This window comes from Lissotriton helveticus, chromosome 4_1, assembly GCF_964261635.1.
Source record: "Lissotriton helveticus chromosome 4_1, aLisHel1.1, whole genome shotgun sequence".
NCBI lineage: Eukaryota > Metazoa > Chordata > Amphibia > Caudata > Salamandridae > Lissotriton > Lissotriton helveticus.
This window is the reverse complement of record NC_136063.1, coordinates 7,782,222-7,804,438: the sequence shown is the minus strand read 5'-3', so window position 1 is coordinate 7,804,438 and position 22,217 is coordinate 7,782,222. Positions and strand designations below refer to the sequence as shown.

The window sequence follows — 22,217 nt, the reverse complement described above, 5'->3', positions numbered from 1 at the left end:
TTGATTGAGATGTTTATCTCAAGCCATTCAATTGTCCCCAACCCTTCCAGAGGGGAATTCTTTCTAGTTGTTAAAAGGACTCTACCCCACTTGAGGTATCTAATGGCATGCTTCATCTTCACGCCATCACCCAATCTCCTACGGTGCCTGGTAGGATCAATCTTTTGGTTGAGGATCTATTAACCATAGTTGGTGGTGGTGGGACTGAAGAACTGCAATAACATTGGTTCATGCTCTCTCCCGAATTTAATATTTTGCAAGGTACACAGGCAAATGTATAAACATGAGTTATGCATGCAGGGGCCACTAGTGTCCCCTTGCATCAAAAGTAAGTTATGCGCATCAATCAGCTTAATATTAAAATAGGCTGTATTATTTCTTTTTGTTAACCAGAGTCAACCGTCCAGCTCAGACTGAGAGAATCACATACCCTCTTTGTTTGTCTCAGTGAAGTGCTTGATAAATAAAAACATTTATCTGGACCAGCAACACTGGCTGAGACAGTGCCGTCGTGTGGATTCTGATGGCAGCACCGTGCTCTATATATATTTTCCTTTTAAACGCTTGCCACACTGTGTCTTGTAGTATCACATGACGCGATAGAGCAGGCTATGAGATGCCTCTCCGTTTCTGGTGCTTTGCAGCAGTTTTAATGTCTTCTTAGAGTTTGTTGTTTCTCAAATGGGTGCAATTTCTGATTTTTTTTTCCTTCACTGCTTGATTTGTGTCACTCGTAGTCCTTGAACGTTACTCAATCAATCGATCAGGTGCTTATTGAGCGTGACTACTCACCCGTAAGGGTCTCAAGGTGTTGGAGGAGGGGAGGTGCAGGTTCCAGTCCATCAAGGAGGAGGTCTATCGAAGAGCCACGTTTTGAGGTTTCTCGTGAAGATGGGGAGTGATGTCGTCTGTCTGAGGTGGAGTGGTAGGGTGTTCCATGCTCTGGCCGCAAGGAAGGGGAAGGAGCGTCCTCTTGATCTGGTCTTCCTGGCACTGGGGACCATGGCGTTAAGAGAGCTGGGCTGATTGTAGGGTCCTTTCGGGTGCGTGGAATTTGAGTCTGCTTTTCAGGGATGCTGGTCCGGTAATGTGGAGGGCTTTGTGTGCGTGGGTGAGAATCTTGAAGGTGATTCTCGCCTCGATGGGGAGCCAGTGGAGTGTGCACAGGTGCTGGGAGATGTGTCTTGGCAGGTTGAGGACCAGTCTTACAGCGGCTTTCTGTATGCTTTGTCACTTGTTGGGTGAGGTTTTTGTTTATTCCGGCGTAGAGTTCATTGCCGTAGTCAAGTCTGCTGGTGATGAGGGTGTGAATGACAGTTTATCTGTGCTCGAGGGGGATCCATTTGAAGGTCTTACATAGGAGGTGGAGGGTGTGGAAGCAGGAGGATGCAACAGAGTTGATCTGGTGGTACATTTTGAGTTTAGAGTCCAGGATGATATCGAGGTTGCATGCGTGGGGGTGGCGGGGCTTACGAGGGCTGGGGCCACCAGGTGTCGATCCAGACATCAGGGGTGGGACCATGATAAGTACTTCTATTTTGTCAGTGTTGAGTTGTAGGCAGCTGGTTTTCATCCATTTGGTGACTGCTTCTATGCCTTCTTGAAACTTGTGTTTGGCTGCGTTGGGTTTGTTGGATAGGGAGAGGATGAATTGGGTATTGGCTGCGTATGAAACAACTTTGAGTCTATGGGTTCTGATGACGGGGAGAGCGGAGTCATGTAGATGTTGAACAGCGTGAGGCTGAGGGAAGATCCCTGGTGGACTGCGCAGGAGGTTGGTGGGGGGTCCAAGAGGAAAGGAGGGAGTCTGACCTGCTGCATTCTGCCAGAGACAAAGAGGGGATCCAGTCGAGGGACTTGTCCGGATCCCTGCGTCATGAATTCAGCATGTTAGGGTGCGGTGGGAGACTGTGTCGAAGGCCGCTGAGAGGTCAAGGAGGATGAGGGCTACTGTCTCTCCTCTGTCCAGGAGGGAGCAGATGTCATCTGTTAAGCGAGGAGAGAGGCTTCTATACTTTGGTTTTTCTGAAGCTGGATTGGGAGGAATCAAGGATGTCGTGCTCTTCGACGAAGGTGGCAAGTTGGCTGTTGATGGCTTTTTCAATGACTTTCGCTGGGAATGGAAGTAGGGTGATGGGTCTGTAGTTTTTTAGTTTGCTGGGGTCCACTGAGGGCTTCTTCAGGAGGGGGTTGATCTCAGCGTGCTTCCAGTTGTCAGGGAAGGAGGCGTTAGCTAGGAAGTGATTGCTGGTGTGGCAAAGCATGGGTGTGATGTTGTCGGCAGCTCTGTTGAAGAAGTGGTGGTGGCAGGGGGCCCCAAGGTTGAATTGACTTCATCATCTTCAGTGTGTCTTCGGTGGTGAGGGCTGTTGAGCTGTCAATCGTTGGCTTCAGGGTGTCAGGGTGGTTGGTGAGGGTTCAGTGTGTTGGCTGTCTTTGTCAAAGTTGTCATAAATGTTCTTGATTTTGTGTTGGAAGAAGGTGCTGAGTTTGTCGCAGAGGTCTTGTGAGGGGGATGTCAGTAGACTCACTGGTGGATTGGATGAACTTCTTGATGATGCTGAATTGCTCTTTGCTGTTGTATGCATGTGTGGAGTTTCTTTCTTTGATCGCAGTTTTTCTCGTATATCTGATGAGTTGGTGGTGGGTGTTGGTGGCAGCTATAAAGTTGTTGTAGGCTTCTTTAGATTTGGAGTTCCACAGGCCTTTTCGAGGTGGAGGCATGTGTGTCTGGACTCTCAGAGTTTAGTGGTAATCCATCTGGCTTTCTTGGCATGTGTGTTGTTGTTCTTCTTGAGGAGGGCTATGCTGTTGGAGCTGTCGGAGATCCATCTGTGCACATTTCAGGCTGCAGTGTTGGGGTCTTCATCTTCCGCAATGGTTGGGGCGGTGTTGCCGAGTAAAGGGGTGAGCTGGTCATCTGTGATTTGGTCCAGTTTCTTTGTGGGAGCAGGTGCTGGGGTCTGTGGATGATGGGTGTTCTAAAGGTGAAGTGGATGCATCGATGGCTTATCCACGGGAGTTCAGGGGTGTTAGACCTGGCATCATTGGCGTGAGTCTCCCTTCCATTTTGACAGATTGCCTCCTCTGCTTTGATATGTTTTTGCTGGATTTATGCTTTGGGCACTGTGCCACTGCTGATCAGTGCAAGTGCTCCCTATGTTAAATTGAGATACTGATTGGATTCCATGATTGGGTTATTTGATTTATCTGTCAGCCCCTAGTACAGTGCACCATGTGTGCCCAGGGCTTGTAAGTCAAATGCTGCTGGTGGGCTTGCAGCACTGGTTATGCCACCCACAGAAGCAGCATGTAAAGTGTGTCTCAGGCCTGCCATTGCAAGGCCTGTGTGCAGTCTAGCACTGCCATGTCGACTTGGCCACGTGCATCCACTTACCAGTCCCTAAACCTTCCCTTTGTTTAATATTTGACACCCCTATGGTAGGCCCAAGGGCAGGGTGCATTGTAAGTAAAAGGTAGGACATGCTCTGATGTGTGTAGCATGTTCTAATAGTGAATTACAGCCTTTTTCGTTTTTCACTATTGAAGTCTACCTGTTCTCATAGGCCAGAATGGGCAGTTAAGATTGTTACATTCTTACCATCCTAACTGACTCAGGGAACATGGTAGAATTTGAATTTAGTATGCCTGAACTCAGAATAATAAAATACATCTTTTAGTAAAGTTTACGTTAATATTCTGTGTTTGCAAATACCACTTTTAGAAAGCAGGTATCTGCTTGCCTAACCATTTGAGCCTGCTTCTGCTGAGTTGTATATTCCTTGTCTGGGTTTGTGAGTGACAGAGCTGGGGAATTCCAGGAGACAGGCTGGGACAGCCGAGTGGTGAACAGAGAGATTAACATCCAGATGGGAGGGAGGAGTGCACCTGGGACCTGAATAGGGCTGGGCCTTCCCTCTACAATGCTGGCTCCACCTCCCGTGGCTTGTCTGATGTCTCTGCCCTGCACTGTGAAAGGAGAAGGGGAATCATGTCAAAAGAGTGCTCCAGAGCTGTATCTTTCCTCCCCTGTGCTGGCTCCACCTCTTGTGGGGCGCCTGATGTCTCTGCCCTGCAGAGTGAAAGGAAGAAGAGAGTCATGTAAACAGTGCTCAGGAACTGGTTTGGACTAGGCAGAGGCCTCTCTGCCTTCAGAGAACAAAGGATTTTGGGGTATAAATATTGGGACCCTAATACCAATAAATTAGATCACTTCTGGAACAAGAAACCTTTCTGCCATGGAGAAGAACCAAGGAAGCTGCAGGAGTTTGGACTGCCTCTCTGCCAGTGTGTTGTTTGCTGGGTTGGACTGCAGTGGTTGCTTCATTGCCAAGGGAAAGGAGAAGCGCGTGTTTATCGAAGCTGTCTGCTGTCGCATCACCGGAGAAGAGTGACAACATTGAGAGAGTCTCCATTGCATCACCGGGGAAGTGTGTCGCAGGGCCTATCTCGGCTCCACAGTACAGAGTCGTCGCAAGGCTGCCAGGGCGTCATCGCACCGTCATCGCATCGCCATCACATCGCCGCATCAAGGGTGCCATCTTCTCGCATCGCAACTGGATCATCGCATCGCATCAAGGCGCCAACTTGCACACCGCAACGGGCCCACAAGCTGAGAATCTATGCATCACCTTCGCTCCGGTAAGGCTCACGACGAGTCCCCTACTATGCACAAGCATTGAGGAAGGACGCAACCGTTCCCCCGGATCACGGAACCGACGCATCTCCCCTTTTGCAAGCCTTTTGTTTACTTTGCGTTACACATCCAGGTATTTTGTTGAGAACTTTGTCACATTCACCATCAACTTGAACTAAGATACTTTAATCATCTTTTAAGTAATCTTAAGTGTAGTATTGTGGATTTTTGTCGTTTGTGGTCTTGTGTTTAAGTCTATATAAAGAATACTTATTTTTATAAAACCTGTGTTGTGTCAATCTGTAGTGTTATCACCGTGTTACTGTGAATATTCACAAATGCTTAACACACTGCCTCTGAGAAGCCTGTCTGCTCGTGCCAAGCTACCAAGGGGGTGAGCAGGGGTTATTAAGGAGTGTAATCCCCTTATCCTGACTTAGTATTAAGGGTCCCTATTTGGACAAAGGTAATAATCATTGCCAACTAAAGACCCCCAGATCTAACAAGGGGTGTGGCTGAAAGTGATGGAGTTTCCTGTTGTGAAGAGGGGGTTGAGGGTGTGTCCTACTGAGTGTGTGGGTTTGGTCACGATCTGGCAGAGTCCACTGTTGTGGAGGTTGTCCAGGAGGTGTTGGGGTCTAGTTGGTTGTCAAGGTGGAAGTTGAGGAAGTTCTGAAAATGTCAAAATGTCATATATGAGCAATTTGAAACCTTGTCAGCTATGGGAACGGTAGCCACAAAAATCATAACTTTGTTCTTGGTTCAAAATGAAGTGATTTCCTACATGGACAGGAAAACAAAGAAAAAACAGGAGGGAGTGAACTGGGGTGCATATTATCAAGGAACGGAGTTAAAATGTTGCAGCTTTAGCGGCAGGAAACTTCCGCTAAAACGGAGATTATGGGTTGATAATATGACATAGAGAATTCCAATAGAAGCCCATGTTAACACCAGACCATGGGCTTCTATGGGAATTCTGAAGGGCATATTATCAAGTCCATTATAGCTGCTTTAGCGGCAGTTTCCTGCGGATAGAGCGGTGATAATTTTAACGCCGTTCCTTGATAATATGCCCCTGGGGTTGGAAATAGCTACCCCCTGTTAGACGGAGACCTGAAGGGTCGGCCGAGCACAGTGATCGCACAGACAGGTAACTTCCCCCCCACAGATGGACACCACACAAAGATCAGGGTAACACCTTTTATAGGCACTTCTGGTAGTAGAGTGGTACGATACAGGGCGATCAGGACACGATGATCCTCTCAATTCTAGTCTCTAGTAAGGGAAGGGGGTAGCGGGACAGTCTTGGTACCCACGGGTACGGAGGTGTAACGGTGATAGCTCACAATCCTCGAGCTCGGTGTTCGGATGGGTCAGACCGCGGCAGCGCCGGCAGGGCCCGAAGAGGTCGTAGGTGGCAACGGGCCGCGGCAGCGCCAGCAGGTCCCAACGAGGATGAAGGTTACAACGGGCCGCGGCAGCGCCAGCAGGTCCCACGAGAATGCAGGTTGCAACGGGCCGCGGCAGCGCCAGCAGGTCCCACGAGGATGGAGGTTACTACGGGCCGCGGCAGCGCCAGCAGGTCCCACGAGGATGAAGGTTGCAGAGGGCCGCGGCAGCGCCAGCAGGTCCCACGAGGATGAAGGTTGCAGAGGGCCGCGGCAGCGCCAGCAGGTCCTACGAGGATGAAGGTTGCAGAGGGCCGCGGCAGCGCCAGCAGGCAGGACAATAGTTCACAAGGCAGGGCTGTGGCAGCGCCAGCAGTCCGTCAAGGATGAGTTCTTCTCGGTGTCTCTCGACTCCAGGATACAAATGCCTTCCTGTCCTGGGGCTGCCTCAGTTATAGGTCTGGCGCCCTTTGATGTCCGGACCCTCGCTCTTGGAGGTCGGGAGGTCTGGGATGAGGGAGTTCAGACACCCAGCAGGGGGGCGGAGCCAGCGCCCAAGGAGGCTGGGGGTGCTCGGCACCTGGCGGGGGAGAGCCATCGACACTTCGTACTCCCATTGACCTGCCAAGTGGACCGTTCACCTCCTGGGTGGAGGGTGGTGCCGGGATGGCGGGGCCTGGCCAGGCCCAGGGTTGGGGTCGGGCTGAGGCCGCGCGGCCGCGTGGTGCCATGTCCAAGATGGCGGCTGGGCCGGGCAATGGTGCTGACGGTGGCCCGGGCCCTGTCCTGCGGGGAGGGAGCGAGCCCTTCATGTGGCCTGTCCAACATGCGTCCCCCCCAGCTGAAGGCGGGGAGAGTCACCCATCTTCTTGGGGACTTTCCTCGTCGAGGCGGAAAAAGCGGGACAGGCCATCCGCGTTGGCGTGGTCTTGGCCAGGGCGATGTTCCACAGTGAAGTCCATCCCCTGCAGGGAGATGGACCATCGCAATAGTTTGGGGTTCTCCCCCCGCATCTGCATGAGCCATTGCAGGGGCCGATGGTCCGTCTGTACCCGGAAATGGGTTCCGAAGAGGTATGGCCGGAGCTTCTTGAGGGCCCATACCACCGCGAAGGCCTCTCGCTCAATGGTGCTCCAGCGCTGTTCTCGGGGCAGTAGGCGTCTGCTGATGAAGGCCACTGGTTGGTCCACTCCTTCGGGGTTCAGTTGGGAGAGGACGGCCCCAATACCATGGTCGGAGGCATCGGTCTGCACGATGAACTCGCGGCTGTAGTCGGGGGCCTGGAGCACAGGAGCGGTGCACATGGCGGCCTTCAGCGTCTCGAAGGCTGCTTGACAGTCGGGAGTCCAGTTGACTCTTTTTGGGTGGTTCTTAGACGTGAGCTCCGTGAGGGGCCCCACAATGCTGCCATAGTCCCTTACAAACCGCCGGTAGTATCCGGTGAGCCCCAGGAAGGCTCGGACCTCGGTTTGTGTCTCGGGGGGTTGCCAGGACTGAATGGCAGCTACCTTGAGTTGGAGGGGGGCCACCAGACCGCTCCCCACTTGGTGTCCGAGGTAGGTCACGGACCCCTGGCCGATTTGGCACTTGCTGGCCTTTATGGTGAGGCCGGCCTGTTGGAGGGCCTGCAGGACCTCTCTGAGGTGGTGGAGGTGATCCGCCCAGTGGCGGCTGTATACCGCGATGTCGTCCAGGTAGGCGGCGCTGAATTCTTCGAGGCCCGCCAATACCTGGTTCACCAGTCTTTGAAAAGTGGCTGGAGCGTTTTTCATGCCGAAGGGCATCACTCTGAAATGGTAGTGCCCATCCGGGGTGGAGAAAGCGGAACGTTCTTGGGCTCTGGGGGTGAGGCCGATCTGCCAGTAGCCCGCTGTCAGGTCGAAGATGCTTAGGTAGCGGGCTGCCCCCATGCGGTCGACTAGTTCATCTGCTCGGGGGATAGGGTGAGCGTCGGTTCGGGTGACCGCGTTCAGACCCCGATAGTCAATGCAGAACCGGAGTTCAGGGGTGGTGCCCGGGGCCGCGGCCTTGGGGACCAGGACGACCGGGCTGGCCCAGGGACTGTCCGAAGGTTCGATGACTCCGAGGGCGAGCATCTTGGAGACTTCTTCTTGGATGCATGTACGTACCCGATCCGGTACTCGGTACGCCCGGTGTCGAACAGGAGGACTGTCCCCCGTGTCCACGTCGTGCAGGCACCAGGAGGTGACTCCGGGTGCGAGAGAGAACAGGTTTGCGAACGGCAGCAGGAGGGCCCGGCAATCTTGACGCTGCTCTGGGGTCAGGGCCTCAGAGAGTCGGACCCCGTCCACCGAACCATCTCTTTCCCTGGTCCTCAGTAGGTCAGGGAGGGGCTCGGAGTCTCCTTCCGCGCCACTGTCGGTAGCCATCAGCAGGCTGAGCTCTGAGCGCACGAAGTGGGGTTTGAGTCGGTTGGCGTGGAGGACCCGGAGGGGGTTCCGGGGGGACTCCAGGTAGATGAGATAGGTGACGGGGCTCCTGCGCTCGATCACCTTGAAGGGCCCCGTCCATTTGTCCTGCAAGGCACATGGTTCGATGGGGGACATCACCCATACCTGCTGACCCGGTTCAAACTCGATGGAGGAGGCATGTTGGTCGTACCACTTCTTCATGTCCTCTTGACTGGCCTCCAGATTGGCTTTAGCGATCTCCCTGAATTTCCGGGTCTGATTACGGAGGGTCAGGAGGTATTTGTAGACGTCCGGAGGGGTCTTTAGGGGGGCCATTTCCCATTCCTCCTTCACTAGGCTGAGAGGCCCGCGAACGGGGTGTCCGTACAGGAGTTCGAAGGGGCTGAAGCCGAGGGACTTCTGGGGGACTTCTCGGTAGGCGAAGAGGAGGCACGGTAGTAGCACGTCCCACTGGCGGCGTAGGGGTTCTTCCAGCCCCATGATCATCCCCTTGAGGGTGCGGTTGAACCGCTCGACCAGTCCGTTCCCCTGGGGGTGATAGGGGGTGGTGAATCGGTAAGTGACTCCGCACTGCTGCCAGAGGGATTTCATATACTTTGAAATAAAGTTCGTACCCCTGTCGCTGACGACTTCCCGGGGGAAGCCCACTCGAGAGAAGATCCCCATCAAGGCTCGACCCACTACTGGGGCTGTTATCGTACGAAGGGGGACCGCCTCAGGATAGCGGGTAGCGTGATCCACCAGGACCAGGATGAAGCGATGTCCCTGTGCTGTTCGGGGGTCCAGGGGCCCCACAATGTCTATTCCCACCCTTTCGAACGGGGTGGTCACCACGGGGAATGGTTGTAGGGGTGCCTTGAGTTTGCGGCCGCTCTTCCCACTGGCCTGGCAGGTCGGGCAGGACCGGCAATGGTTGGATACGTCATTTCTCATTTTGGGCCAAAAAAAGTGAGTCACCAGGCGGTGGTAGGTCTTGTCTTGGCCCAGGTGCCCGGCTAGGGGGACATCATGGGCTAGGTTCAACAGGAAGTCTCTGAAGTGGAGGGGCACCACCAGCACTCGCCCGGCCCCCAGTTCTGCGATTTTCTGTTCGCTGTACAAGAGATCATTGTCCCAATAAACCCAGTGGGCCCCGGTGGTGTCTCCTTGGCTCTGGGCGAGCGCTTGCTGTCGCAATCCCTCGAGGGAGGGGCAGGTCTTTTGCTCCTGCCGGAATTGTTCCTGGGTGGGCCCCCCTTCTTGACGCCACTGAGCCAGGTCGGGAAGCTCGGGGGGCTGTGTGGACCCCTCTGGGGTGGGGTCCGGGTGGTCGGTCTGGAGGAAGTCTTCTTCTGGAGTGATCGAGGGCGGAGGTGCTGCCCATTCTGGTTCTTCTGGTCTAGGGATGGTGCGGGTGGCCATGGACCGGGTGGTTACGCACGCCCAGTCCGGGAGACCCAACATCCCCAGATGCTCTCTTCTTTCCACAGCGGCCCACGGGGAGCTCTCGAGATCGTTCCCCAGGAGGCAGTCTACGGGGGCATCGTCACGGACAGTTACTTTCAGCATGCCGGACACTCCTCCCCATTCGAAGGGGACGCAGGCCATCCGACACAGGCTCTCTGAGTTATCTGCCGATCGGACGGGGCAAAGTACGTTTGGTAGGATTTGTTCCGGGGTTACCAGGTGACAGCGGACGGCCGTCACACTGGCCCCGGTGTCACGCAGGGCCTCGGCCTTGCGCCCATTGATGCTCACCCATTGGCTGTACTTCCGAGTGTTGGCGGGCAGGGGAGTCCGCGGGACCATGTCTCTTCCTCCTAGGCATGCCAGGGTCATGGCGGCGGGTTCCCACTCGAACTGCTCCGACTCATAGGTCTCCGTGTCTTCGGAGACTTGTTCTTCTCCCAGGGCGGCGGCCGCCATTTGGCGGGGCCCGGGGGCCTGGTTCTTCGGGCAGGTCGGGTCACTGGCATAGTGGCCGACTCGCTGGCATCGATGACACGTCACGTTAGCTCGGAACCCCGGGCGCATCGGGGGGTTTCCCCGGCCTGCTGGGGCCGGGGTGGCGTTAGTGGGTGCGGCCGGGGCGGCGTCTCTGCCCCGGCCCGGGCCTCCTCCTCCTCCTCGGGGACGATGGTGACCTTGGTTGGTTCTGTTCTGCTCATTCGGCCCACTCCGGGCCACTCGGGTGCTCTCCCACCGGTCAGCCTCGGTGGCGAGCTGCCGGGGTTCAGTCAATTTACTGTCGAGGAGGTGCTGCCTGAGCTCGACAAAGCAGTTGTTGGAGAGGTGCTCCCACACAATGAGATTGAAGAGTTGTTCGTAAGTGGTTACGTTGTTACCCTTGATCCACCCCTCGAAGGCTCGGCTGAAATAGTTCACGTATTCCAACCACGTCGTACCTGGGATCCGGGTGCAGTTGCGGAACCTCTGGCGGTACATTTCGGGTGTAAGTCCATATCGACTGAGGAGGGCGGCCTTCATGTGGTCATAGGACGTCATTTGATGGTCCGGAAGTTGCAGCAGGGCATCACGACCCTCGTTGACGAATCTCCCCCATAGACCGGCTCCCCAGTCACTTCGAGCGACCCGGTGGGCGGTCATGGCAATCTCATAGGCCTTGAACCACTGCTGTATGTCGTCGTTCCGGTGATATTCTCGGACCACATCCTTGGGGATGTGGACCTTCTGCTCGGTAGGACCCGGGGAGTGCGGTTGCTCGGGCACCCCTAGGTTTTTGTTCAGTTTGCGTATTTCTATCTCCGCTAGTTTGCACTCGTGCTCGTATGCCAGTCTTTTTTCTTCGAGGTCTCTCTGTCTCTGTTTTTCCTCTCGCTCTTCTCTGAGCCGTAAGTGTTCTAAGTTTATTTTTTGTTCCGCCAGTTTCAATTCTCCGTCTAATCTGAGTCGTGCCAAGTCTAACTCGTGTAATCTATTTTTTTCCCGCTCTTGGATCTCTTCATGGGAGGGGCCTGTTCTCCGTTCCTCCGTCCGGGTGGTGTTGACTTCCGGGGCTGCGGGGTCCCGGGGGGTTGCGGTATTTGTCTCTGTCCAGGCCTCTAGGGCGTTTTTGAAGTCTTCTTTTGTGCTTAGCCCGGTGGTAGCAATGCCTAAGTCCATGCAAAATTGTTTGAGCTCTCGGTGGTTGTATTCTTCCAGCTTTTCCATCTGGAACTTCTCCGCCGATCCGCTCTCTTTGGTCGTCATTGTGGTTTTAGTCGTAGGGTGAGTTACTGTCTGTACGGTACGCGTTGGTTCGGATCGCGCCGCTAGCCACCAATGTTAGACGGAGACCTGAAGGGTCGGCCGAGCACAGTGATCGCACAAACAGGTAACTTCCCCCCCACAGATGGACACCACACAAAGATCAGGGTAACACCTTTTATAGGCACTTCTGGTAGTAGAGTGGTACGATACAGGGCGATCAGGACACGATGATCCTCTCAATTCTAGTCTCTAGTAAGGGAAGGGGGTAGCGGGACAGTCTTGATACCCACGGGTACGGAGGTGTAACGGTGATAGCTCACAATCCTCGAGCTCGGTGTTCGGATGGGTCAGACCGCGGCAGCGCCGGCAGGGCCCGAAGAGGTCGTAGGTGGCAACGGGCCGCGGCAGCGCCAGCAGGTCCCAACGAGGATGAAGGTTACAACGGGCCGCGGCAGCGCCAGCAGGTCCCACGAGAATGCAGGTTGCAACGGGCCGCGGCAGCGCCAGCAGGTCCCACGAGGATGGAGGTTACTACGGGCCGCGCCAGCGCCAGCAGGTCCCACGAGGATGAAGGTTGCAGAGGGCCGCGGCAGCGCCAGCAGGTCCCACGAGGATGAAGGTTGCAGAGGGCCGCGGCAGCGCCAGCAGGTCCTACGAGGATGAAGGTTGCAGAGGGCCGCGGCAGCGCCAGCAGGCAGGACAATAGTTCACAAGGCAGGGCTGTGGCAGAGCCAGCAGTCCGTCAAGGATGAGTTCTTCTCGGTGTCTCTCGACTCCAGGATACAACTGCCTTCCTGTCCTGGGGCTGCCTCAGTTATAGGTCTGGCGCCCTTTGATGTCCGGACCCTCGCTCTTGGAGGTCGGGAGGTCTGGGATGAGGGAGTCCAGACACCCAGCAGGGGGGCGGAGCCAGCGCCCAAGGAGGCTGGGGGTGCTCGGCACCTGGCGGGGGAGAGCCATCGACACTTCGTACTCCCATTGACCTGCCAAGTGGGCCGTTCACCTCCTGGGTGGAGGGTGGTGCCGGGATGGCGGGGCCTGGCCAGGCCCAGGGTTGGGGTCGGGCTGAGGCCGCGCGGCCGCGTGGTGCCGTGTCCAAGATGGCGGCTGGGCCGGGCAATGGTGCTGACGGTGGCCCGGGCCCTGTCCTGCGGGGAGGGAGCGAGCCCTTCATGTGGCCTGTCCAACACCCCCCTAATGGCTTAGTGGAGGAGGTAGCAGGCATAGCTATGCCTCATGACAGAGAGTCACCTGCGCCACAAAAGAAGGCACACTATTGATAAAGAATACACAAAAACATAAAAAAATTAAAACATTGCAAAGGTGAAAAAAATACAAACTTATCTTTCCCAAGTTGGGTGATCCTGTCGGAAGACAAAAAACTAAACAGGAAGCACTATTTTTGGCCCCTCCAATTTCTACTTACAACCACTCGTTCCTGCAGTGGACATACTGGGGGGGGGGGGGCACAAGGTAAACAATTTATAAAAATGAATGGGTGAGTCCTGTGCGAGACAGAGACATCGCTCATATATTGAGGACTGACAAGGTAGGCAATGTATGAGGACACAAAGAGGGCGGTGAAGATTCCTGATATAAGGGATGCTTTGGAGAATAAAGGAAAGACCTAATAGACTGGATGTTGCTGGAGCACCAAAGAGAGAATCAATTGAGGAAAAGTGTTACAGTCATGGGAATACTTACGTAGCTACAGATATGACTGTCTGAGTAACTTTTCCGAGAAGAGAGCCAACCTTCAAAGGGAAGAAAACAAGGAAAGAACATGAGCGAGAGAGAAAAGAGGAAGAGAAAACACAAGGAAGGGCGGACAAGCCAGGAGGAGGCATGGAAAAGAGGAGGTAGAAACACAAGCAAGAAAAGAGAGGACAAGAGGTGGTGTGGCAAAGAGGAAGAGAAAACACAGGCAAGAGAGAAGAGGACAAGAGGAAGGGTGGGTAATAATAAGAAGAAGAGGAAACACAGGCAAGGAAGGCCAGGACAAGATCAGGCATGCAGATGAGGAGGCGGAAACACAGGCAAGGTAAGGCAAGGCAAGAGGAGGCAAGCAGAAGAGGATGAGGAAAACAGCTAAAGAATGAGAGGTCAAAAGGAGGCATGGGGAAGAGGGTGAAGCAAGCAAGGAGAGGTCAAGAGGAGGTGTCGAGAAGATGAAGTGGAAACACAGGCATGCAAAAATGGCAAAGATAAGAGGAGGTGCAGAGAATAGGAGTTGTAAACACAGGCAAGATAGGAGAGGACAAGAGGAGGCATGGAGAAGAGGAGGAGGCCCCACAGGCAAGGAAGGAGAAGACAAGAGGAGGAACACAGAGGAGGAAGAGGAAACACAGGCAAAGGAGGAGAGGACAAGAGGAGGCATGGAGAAGAGAAAGAGGAAAGAAAGGCAAGTAAAGAGAGGACAATTCATGAAGCACCAGACCAAAGATAGGGGCCGCAAACATATGAATCCAAAATTGTCAAAATTAGGGTATAAACCAAGGAAAAAGTATCCTACTTAACTGATGGAGACAGATTCCTAGGCCGAGAGTGGGAAGAACATTAACAGCAGTGAGGGAGATGGGCACAGATCAAGGTGGGGTGAGTCAGAGACATGACCCTGGAATCATGAAAGTATAAACCTGAAGCTCCCCGAGGTCGCTGGATGCAGGTCATGGGATGGGGCATGAGTGGACTTGCTGGGAGAGAAAGTTGTGATGATAGATGACTAAAGAGAAGAAAGAAGGATAGGAAAAACAAACAAGAAATAAACAGTAAGAGGAAAATAAAAAAATAGAATAAAACTTATAAAAACAGAAAAAAGAATACACTCTAACACAGAAATTGAAAATGATTTTACAAGAAAATTACACTATATCAGTAATCTCTTTTCAGCAAACGTTGCTTCTCTTCCTTCCTGCTTGGAGTTAGTAGAGTCAAGAAAGTGCAAGAGCATAATTTAGAAAACAGGTAGAGAAATCTTGGAGAACAGAAGGAGAAGAAGGAGAAGAAGACAGTATCAGCGAGAGAAGCTTAAGTCAAAGAGAAGCAATATAAAGAAAGATCAGGCTTGAGAGGAAGAGATGTACCACACTCACCACAGGTATATTTTTGATTCCAAGGGGGACACCAAAAAGGGAGTGCAGACTGCGAAGACAAGAAAGAACATATGATAAATAATTGGGGTAGTAACAAATTGTCTGAGACAAAGAATATAATGATGAGACTGTGTTTACTAATTGTCAGGTCTTGAAGGTTGTAGAGAGAACAGAATCCAAATTGTGTAGTAGCTGCCAAACAAATACAATAATTAGCCTTAGAAATGTCCTATTTAATGCTGACAGTGCATTCTATCTGCTTACAGCGACAGCCCTGAAACTGAATCTCAGTCGCGGGGGGAGAATTCCTGACACCTATAAAAACTAAGCTGTAGAGCTGTTTCCATTGAAATAGTACAGTGAGACTGATAAGTTCAATGAAATGGTTATCTGACTGAGAGGCTGCCCAGCTCTGCTGATTGATGGTTGAATTAACAATTGAAGGGAGCTGCAAGGGTTTTATTGATTAGGTGATGGGTTTCAGATCAGTCACAGCAGAGGTCAACATCGGGAAAGAAGTTGCTTCACTAGGGCACATCACAAACCTTACAGAGTAGTGAGATGTGTACTCAGAGTACTGATTTTGCCACAAAACTGACAAAGCAAACTATTTAATATTAAATGAGGACATATTTTTCTTGAAAGAATAACTCTGCTCGGGCATTATATTCAAGCCCATAGTGCTTTGCTTAGTGATAGCAAATAACTAGTGGTTTACTGAAGATAAGTCGGCCCCTTGTGCAATTGGAGAGCAGAAGAATAGATCGGCTCCAATTGGGTTTGTCATGTAACAAGGTATCACCCGGGATACCATCGGGCCCAGGAGCCTTCCCCGGTAAGATCGAGTCCAATGCTGCCTCAACATCCCTCATGGTGAAGGTTTCGCCCAGATACATCAAATTTGTGAATTTGACTGCCCCCACTAGAGGGGTCGAAGCATATTTTGGCTTGAAGTGATTGACCCAGGCTGTTACTGAAATATGATTCTGGGGGCGCTCAGCATGGCCCCCAATAGGCCATTTGTAGATTTTCCAAAACAGCTTAGGGTCCTTGGAAACGCATGCCTCCCTCAAATCCTGCCATCTTTTGACCTCCCAGGCTTTCTTGGCCTTTAGTTGTGTAACCTTATAAAGAGTTCTCATTTCCCGAACCTCAGATGGAACACCCCCCTTGATAGCTTTCCCTAAGGCCTCACGTGCCATCCGGCATTCATCATTATACCATCGACCCTCTATCTGGGCAGGCGTTTTGGGCTTCTTTCCCAAGTATGTGTATAGAAGATAGAAGTGGGTACTCACTATTCTGTCATGGACTCCTATCTGTAATACCCAGCCCTTGAGCTCTTTAGTAGCGAGTTGCAGACTTTGCGCTATATTATCTAACAGAGTTGGGGATTCTTTTACCTGCATCCACTTGAGTCTCCTTAAGTCATTGGTGGGGAGAACCTCCCGAAAATGATTCCTATCCCTTAAATGTGCGTCTGACGTAAGACAAGTCAAAAACACGAAACAACAAAACGGGTTGTGGTCGCTTTCAAACTTGTCAGTGATATCCATGTCCTCCACCAAAGACCAGAGACTCAAACTTACCAGGACATAATCAATTCTATTTGCAAAGTACCCGTTATTAAACTTTGATGCTCCTGCCCTATCGGATTTAGTGCACCTATTCAAAGCCCTGAGGCTTCGTTCCATACAGATGCTATTTAACTGGATAGCCACATCGGTCCACTTCCTAATAGGCAACAACTCAAGCGATGGAACACACCAATTCCTATCTTCTGCCTCGATCCAAAAGGCATCCTCTACGGTAAGGGGTTCAAATGTTGTATTAAAATCACCCATATTTATTACCTAAGAGGAGTCAGGTAATGTATCAAGGAGCTCTTCCAGAGCCGCTAAAACTCTTGAATTCTTCCCCTTGTACCTCTGACATAGATGTTCAATAACACAATAGATAGATAAGTATTAGTGGTTAGTTTATTCGCTTGGATGTCCTTATTCTGAGTTGGAAGAACCTGGATGTTCACTTTAAGCTCTTGCCGAACCCAGATTGTCAACCTCCCCGGGGCCCTACCCTTCCCTTCCCTTTCAGCTGCTATGGAAAAATTCAGGTACCCTTCACAAAACAAGGGTGTTTCTGCCCAGGTCTCTTGAAAGGCGCAAATATCATATGACTTTATGAAAGTATTCCATTCAAGCAAGCATTCCTTCGAGCTGAGGCCTGCAATGTTCCAGCTCAAAAAGCTGCACACTTTTGGTGGATTTAAGGAACTTTCAAGATGACTAAAAACTAAAGTCTAGGGCATGGATTGTTTGGACTTTGGAGTAATTACTAAACAGGTCCCCCATCACCAGCTGTTTGCAGAACCACATCAGAAATGTTGGTATATGATAGCTTCTCCTCGGGTCCCTGGGTGTTGGACACGGTGGTATAGTTTGTTAAATCCCCCGTTATGCTCATTGGGTTTGGTCAGTCATTAGACTCAAGGCTTGAGGAACCCTGCAGTCTTTGAGATCCCTGACGCGCCTCAGCCTCATAGCCAATAGGGGAATGCCTAAATTTTATTCTAGATTCTTCTGGACCACTGGTGGGGAACTCCAGTGTGAAAAGGTTCTCAACAAGATCAACACTTTTCAAAGTAAGTTCGATACTATCAAAAGGATGATCCCGGAGCGTAATCCTTCGTACAGCCAAGATGTCCTCCCTTATCAGTTATCGAAAACCCCTCACATATCTAATCCAGTGGATAGCTTTGTTTGTCAGTGAATCAACATTCTCGTTGGCACTATAACGTGATAATTTTGGGACATTAACCATATAAATTCTAGGTGACTTGTATGTGTTCGATGTATACACTCTAGGTTGCCCCAAACCCTGACCTGCAAGACTTTGTCCCTTTTGTACACAAGTGTTATCCCTGTTGGGCAGGATGAGTACTATTATCTCGACCACATAAAGAGCCGGAGATGATGAAAGCTTCTTTTGAGGCAGCATACCTTGCTGATTGAATAATTAAACCATTAGGTCCTCGATTGACTGAATTATTTGGTCCATTACATCTAGGTATTCCTAAGTTTACATCAACATGGGGGCATGAACTTGGCCGAGATCCCACACGGTCTGTAGATATGGGTTCCGTGGGAGCTACCGGCTTCTTAGAGATCTGATTAAATAACCACCCTTGTTGATCCGCCCTTGACGTTAAAGACCTCACCAATATAAGTATCTCAGCTAGAGAACCCTTCATTGCCTGTACTTCACCCTTCAATATGGAGACTTCCTGTGTTAGTTTTTCTAGGGATTGCTCTCGTGAACCAATAATAGGATTACACTCACAGGCGAGACAAGCGGTTTGTGTTTGAGCTTGGACCCTCATTAATTCATTTTCCTTTACCCCGCTCAATCAGTGTGCTTCCCCCAGTGATTCAAAACTGTTAGTGCAGATGACAATAGGATTGATATGGGCAGCGTAATCTGTGCTAGAAGCAGCCTCCCCACCACTAGAAACAACAATGCTATCAAGGGACACAACTTCAGTCCGGGTCTCACTAGATATGTTAGGTAACTTGTTCTTCTTGGATTTATTTATTTATTTATTTTAAACATTTGTAAAGCGCGAAACGAAGGCCCATGGGCATCTCGGCGCTAAGTAACTGCAATGTTTGGCCAACAAGGGGACTGGCAGATCATTGATTAAAAAGCCAAGTTTTGAGGTTTTTTCGGAAAGACCAGAGGGACGTGCTGGTCTTGATCGAATGAGGCAGTGTGTTCCAAAGTTTTGCAGCAGCCACAAGGAATCTTCTGTCACCCCAGTTGACAGATTTAGTTCGGGCGATCACCAGGTCCAAGGAGCTGGAAGAGCGCAGTGCTCTAGATGGACAGTAGGGAGTAAGGTTCTGGGTGAAGAATGCTGGGGCAGCGTTGTGTAAAGCCTTGTATACCAGGCACAAGGTTTTAAACTTAATCCTCTTCCTCACCGGAAGCCAATGGAGTTGTTTCATGGTGGGTGAGACCGGATGGAATTTGGGGATTCGCCCTAGGAGCCTGGCGGCCGCGTTCTGTATAGACTGCATTTTTGTTAGCACTCTCTCCTGGGCCCCTAGAAACAAAGCATTACAATAGTCAAGGGTGGAGAGCACCAGGGAGCTTACCAGCGTTTTCGCCATGTTTGCAGGTAAAAAGGGCAGAATTTTTTTGATGAGCCTAAGTTTATGAAATTATTTACAACAAGGGGTGGTGATGGACAGAGTCTCTGAATTAAGCAGAGTACTCTCACCCAGTCAAGAGATCAGGGCTAGATCCAACACCGTTTTTTAGCTCATTGCACCATCCCAGTTTCAGAACCTGGCTGTATGCAAATTAGTCTGTCCCTGGCCCAGTGCATCATGGGAACAGGGCAGACCAGACTACAAAAGCCAATTCTTACACTGGGAAGGAAACAAGCTTCCGGGGACCGGTTTCTGCCATTTCAGGCGTCTTCGGCCCGGCTTGCTTGAATCCTGATGGTGCAATGAGCAAGGGACTCACATCTGAGTATACCCTTCCACGCTTAGGGTGGACAAAATTATTTACAACAAGGGGTGGTGATGGACAGAGTCTCTGAATTAAGCAGAGTACTCTCACCCAGTCAAGAGATCAGGGCTAGATCCAACACCGTTTTTTAGCTCATTGCACCATCCCAGTTTCAGAACCTGGCTGTATGCAAATTAGTCTGTCCCTGGCCCAGTGCATCATGGGAACAGGGCAGACCAGACTACAAAAGCCAATTCTTACACTGGGAAGGAAACAAGCTTCCGGGGACCGGTTTCTGCCATTTCAGGCGTCTTCGGCCCGGCTTGCTTGAATCCTGATGGTGCAATGAGCAAGGGACTCACATCTGAGTATACCCTTCCACGCTTAGGGTGGACAAAATTATTTACAACAAGGGGTGGTGATGGACAGAGTCTCTGAATTAAGCAGAGTACTCTCACCCAGTCAAGAGATCAGGGCTAGATCCAACACCGTTTTTTAGCTCATTGCACCATCCCAGTTTCAGAACCTGGCTGTATGCAAATTAGTCTGTCCCTGGCCCAGTGCATCATGGGAACAGGGCAGACCAGACTACAAAAGCCAATTCTTACACTGGGAAGGAAACAAGCTTCCGGGGACCGGTTTCTGCCATTTCAGGCGTCTTCGGCCCGGCTTGCTTGAATCCTGATGGTGCAATGAGCAAGGGACTCACATCTGAGTATGCCCTTCCACGCTTAGGGTGGACAAAATTATTTACAACAAGGGGTGGTGATGGACAGAGTCTCTGAATTAAGCAGAGTACTCTCACCCAGTCAAGAGATCAGGGCTAGATCCAACACCGTTTTTTAGCTCATTGCACCATCCCAGTTTCAGAACCGGGCTGTATGCAAATTAGTCTGTCCCTGGCCCAGTGCATCATGGGAACAGGGCAGACCAGACTACAAAAGCCAATTCTTACACTGGGAAGGAAACAAGCTTCCGGGGACCGGTTTCTGCCATTTCAGGCGTCTTCGGCCCGGCTTGCTTGAATCCTGATGGTGCGAAGACGCCTGAAATGGCAGAAACCGGTCCCCGGAAGCTTGTCTCCTTTCTGGTGAAGAATTGGCTTGGTAGTTTGGTCTGCCCTGTTCCCATGATGCACTGGGCCAGGGACAGACTAATTTGCATATAGCCAGGTTCTGAGCTGGGATGGGGCAGTGAGCTAAATAACGGTGATGGATCAAGCCATGATCTTTGGACTGGGTAAGAGTGGTCTGCTTAATTCAGACACTCTGTTCATCACCACCCCCTTTTCTGAATCATTTTGTCCACCATAAGCGTGGAAGGGTATACTCAGACATGAGTCCCTTGCTCACTGCTCCATCAGGATTCAAGCAAACCGGGCCGAAGACGCCTGAAATGGCAGAAACCGGTCCCCGGAAGCTTGTCTCCTTTCTGGTGAAGAATTGGCTTGGTAGTTTGGTCTGCCCTGTTCCCATGATGCACTGGGCCAGGGACAGACTAATTTGCATATAGCCAGGTTCTGAGCTGGGATGGGGCAGTGAGCTAAATAACGGTGATGGATCAAGCCCTGATCTTTGGACTGGGTAAGAGTGGTCTGCTTAATTCAGACACTCTGTTCATCACCACCCCCTTTTCTGAATCATTTTGTCCACCATAAGCGTGGAAGGGTATACTCAGACATGAGTCCCTTGCTCACTGCTCCATCAGGATTCAAGCAAGCCGGGCCGAAGACGCCTGAAATGGCAGAAACCGGTGCCCGGAAGCTTGTCTCCTTTCTGGTGAAGAATTGGCTTGGTAGTTTGGTCTGCCCTGTTCCCATGATGCACTGGGCCAGGGACAGACTAATTTGCATATAGCCAGGTTCTGAGCTGGGATGGGGCAGTGAGCTAAATAACGGTGATGGATCAAGCCCTGATCTTTGGACTGGGTAAGAGTGGTCTGCTTAATTCAGACACTCTGTTCATCACCACCCCCTTTTCTGAATCATTTTGTCCACCATAAGCGTGGAAGGGTATACTCAGACATGAGTCCCTTGCTCACTGCTCCATCAGGATTCAAGCAAGCCGGGCCGAAGACGCCTGAAATGGCAGAAACCGGTCCCCGGAAGCTTGTCTCCTTTCTGGTGAAGAATTGGCTTGGTAGTTTGGTCTGCCCTGTTCCCATGATGCACTGGGCCAGGGACAGACTAATTTGCATATAGCCAGGTTCTGAGCTGGGATGGGGCAGTGAGCTAAATAACGGTGATGGATCAAGCCCTGATCTTTGGACTGGGTAAGAGTGGTCTGCTTAATTCAGACACTCTGTTCATCACCACCCCCTTTTCTGAATCATTTTGTCCACCATAAGCGTGGAAGGGTATACTCAGACATGAGTCCCTTGCTCACTGCTCCATCAGGATTCAAGCAAGCTGGGCCGAAGACGCCTGAAATGGCAGAAACCGGTCCCCGGAAGCTTGTCTCCTTTCTGGTGAAGAATTGGCTTGGTAGTTTGGTCTGCCCTGTTCCCATGATGCACTGGGCCAGGGACAGACTAATTTGCATATAGCCAGGTTCTGAGCTGGGATGGGGCAGTGAGCTAAATAACGGTGATGGATCAAGCCCTGATCTTTGGACTGGGTAAGAGTGGTCTGCATAATTCAGACACTCTGTTCATCACCACCCTCTTTTCTGAATCATTTTGTCCACCATAAGCGTGGAAGGGTATACTCAGACATGAGTCCCTTGCTCACTGCTCCATCAGGATTCAAGCAAGCCGGGCCGAAGACGCCTGAAATGGCAGAAACCGGTCCCCGGAAGCTTGTCTCCTTTCTGGTGAAGAATTGGCTTGGTAGTTTGGTCTGCCCTGTTCCCATGATGCACTGGGCCAGGGACAGACTAATTTGCATATAGCCAGGTTCTGAGCTGGGATGGGGCAGTGAGCTAAATAACGGTGATGGATCAAGCCCTGATCTTTGGACTGGGTAAGA

At 51.5% G+C, this 22,217-nt stretch overlaps 1 pseudogene across 1 annotated transcript in view; it reads right to left on the bottom strand.

Annotated features, from left to right (window-relative positions):
- The window catches only part of LOC144826874 (uncharacterized), a 40,518-nt pseudogene that overhangs the window by 6,229 nt on the left and 12,072 nt on the right, over positions 1 to 22,217 (bottom strand). The window contains exons 2-3 of the transcript XR_013609964.1: positions 14,738 to 14,839; positions 13,350 to 13,399 (exon numbers count right to left, since the gene is read on the bottom strand). The product of XR_013609964.1 is annotated as an uncharacterized LOC144826874 (transcript). The remainder of the gene's footprint in view (positions 1 to 13,349; positions 13,400 to 14,737; positions 14,840 to 22,217) is intronic.